Source organism: Callorhinchus milii, unplaced genomic scaffold, assembly GCF_018977255.1.
Source record: "Callorhinchus milii isolate IMCB2004 unplaced genomic scaffold, IMCB_Cmil_1.0 Scaffold31, whole genome shotgun sequence".
NCBI classification, from domain to species: domain Eukaryota; kingdom Metazoa; phylum Chordata; class Chondrichthyes; order Chimaeriformes; family Callorhinchidae; genus Callorhinchus; species Callorhinchus milii.
The window spans coordinates 2,950,618-2,953,619 of NW_024704772.1; positions in this window are offsets into that span (position 1 = coordinate 2,950,618).

The window sequence follows — 3,002 nt, forward strand, 5'->3', positions numbered from 1 at the left end:
CATTGTCTCTATGGTGAAATTCGGAGAGGATTTCATGGTCATTGACAAATGCTGGTGTGTCGCTCTCCTACTTTCCCCACTCGTTGCTATTTATCAATTCCCTCCACTGCTTTACTCCTCCCTACGTCTGTGAGCTGCTAACTCCATACAGCTCCCTCCGCTTCACAGAATATTGCTGCAAAGTGTAGTGACTATGTTTTGTGGGCGAAACGGGGCAGCCAGTTTGCGCACAGCAGTGTCCCACAAACGGTCGTGAATTGAGTGACCAAATTATTATTATTATTTATTTTAAAGGAATTATTACCCACGGGAAAAGCAATCCACCAATCGTCTAACAACCACCTACTTACTGCGAGGTAAACAGAGGCATGTATTTGTGTGTGTGTTGTGTATGGGGAAGTTAAGGAAACTTGCCCAATGTTTCATCCTGTCCGGGAATCGAACTCTAACCACTGAGCTACGGGACTCATACTCAGGGTTGAAGAGGCAGTGCAAAACATACCTACCAGTCATCAGATGCAGTGAGAACTTCAGCCTTGCCTCTCCCATCCGAGTGGAGCTGAAGGGCTTCCAAGTTGGGGTGACGCCATGGTACAGGTTGGTGTGGTACACACCAGCGAATCGGCAGTAAACTGGAATAATAATAATCCTTGCATTTGATCCAGGGCCTTATCGCGTCTCCGAGACGTCCCAGAGCGCTTCACCGCAAAGTGGAGCAACTGAGCTTTGTGGGCGAAAGGTTGGCAGCCAATTGGGCCCAGCGACGTCCCCACAAGCACAGCGGCAGCCTCTGAACCTCATCGCTCTAGTTGCGCCACATTCGTGGAGCCCTCCCTTGAACAGGAGGGCGTTTGCCTGGGAGCCCGACTCACTGTGCCCACAGAACCCGCACCCTGAGCATCGAGGGAGTTGAGTGAGTGTTGGCCCTTTGAGGATACAGCAGTAACGCGGACACCAGATATTGCCCTCGTCTTAGCAGCTCCATCTTGGCTTTGCCGGGAGGAAAGAAGATGGGAGTGGGAACAATGGTACCTGGACCTTCACCTTTTTTTTTGTATGTAACGTGCGGACGGACGGACCGCGTGTGATGCTACAGATTGATTGATTCAATTGCTGGCAATCCCTAATGGGAGGCAATTGGTTTAATTAATGCGCGGAGGAGCCTTGGCTTGTGAAACCCGATCGGTATCGCGCGATGCGGGGAACACTGGGCGTAAAATGTAACCCCTCGATTTTAGCAATTCACCGGAGTCTGCACCCGGGCGTTAAGTCGATCGGTGGATTGCTATTCCCCGCCGCCGCCCCCCCCCCCCCACCACCTTTTTGTTTAAAATAACAACTAATTTGCTCACTCCAATCCACCGCTATTTGTGGGGGCGCCGCTGTGCGCAATTGGCCGCTGCCTTTCGCCCACAAAATAGTCAATTCACTTGGCAGCATATTCTGTGAAACGCTTTGAGACGTCTCGACGACGTAAGAAAGCGCTATAATTTTTCTGAAGGGATCAGCCCCTCCACCCCCACCCCCACCCCTTAGAAAAGCGATCTGCTGGGTGAACGGGCGCGCGTGCGCGTGTGCGCGGAGTAAGGAAACTTACTCTGAGGCTTCGTCCCCGGCCGGGAATCGGACCCGGGTGCTCTCGCTTGCGAGGCGAGCGCGCCGATGGCCAGAAAGGGAGGAGGCGATGGATTGACGTGCGTGCGCGGGTGGGGGGGGGTGAAAGAAAAAAAAAAACCCCGAAAAAAGTGGCGATGCTTCACTGAAATTTATTCACAGCCCAAGCCACACAATACAACACAGTAAAAGCCGCGTAGTTTCGTACCGCCGCCCTGCGTGGGCGACTTGAAATGCTTCGAGGAGATGATTTGAGTCCTTAGCAAAGGTGGGAAGGTACAGCTAAGCCACGATCTAATCGCGTGGCACAACAGGCTCAAGGGGCTGAATGGCCTCCCCCCCCCCCTTCTGATCCTATTCGAAACGCAGAGGCATTTCTCACGGCCCCAATACGCCTAATGATAACTTCGGTCTCTTGGATCCGCGGCCGTTTGCGGGGACGCTGTCGGCTGCCGCGTTTCGCCCGCAAAATCCACCACGGTCGCCGCACTCTGCGGTGGCTCCTGTGAAGGGCTTTGAGACGTCTCGAAGAGGCGATCGGGCGCCGGGTCAAACGCGAGGGTTGTTGTCGACGCACAAAATACTGCAGGCGCTGGAATCCGGAACGAAGGAGAGAGAGAGAGAGAGAGAGAGCCCGGGAATCTCGAGGTCGGGCAGCGTCGACGGGGAAAGGAAAGTGAGTCAACGTCTCGGGTCCACGACCCTTCGGACGGAAGGACCCGAAACCTTGACTCACTTTCCTCTCTCCGTCGACGCTGCCCGACCTGCGGTGCTTTCCCGGCTCTCTCCGTTATCGCAAGGATTATTATTACGGAGCGGGGAAGCTCCTGGGGGTGGTGAGAAAGGTGACCACCGTAAGGGTCGGGGTATTGCTGCTTCGGGGTTTGCTCCAAGGCCGTGACGGGCGTTTTGCGGTTGAAGGAGGGAAGGGGGAGGCAGAGGGGTGTCGAGAGATGCTGACGGAGGCGGACGTCGGCGTTCAGCAGGACACCGCGTGAGGCAGGCGGCATCTCAGCAGCTTCAGGAAGCTGACTATTTTGTGGGAGTCGCGTCGAAAGCAGCTCAGGAGGCTGTGGACCTGCAGCGTACGGGAACACTCGTCGCCTGGAGATTCCTCGGTCCATCGCTGTCGCTGCTGTGCGGCGAGATCGGCAAGTCCGACCTGCAACGAGAAGGGAAATGTAGCGCTGAGCATCGTCCGGGCTGGGATCGTGTCTCGGGGTTTATACGTAGCGTTTCTCCCACAAAATACCCAGTCACTTCACTTTACAGTGTACCCTGTGAAGCGCTTTGAGACGTGCTGTGGCGCTGTATCGAGCGCGAGGATTGTTATGATCGTCCGTATAATAATCCGCGCATTTGGTACAGCGCCTTATCGCGTCTTCGGG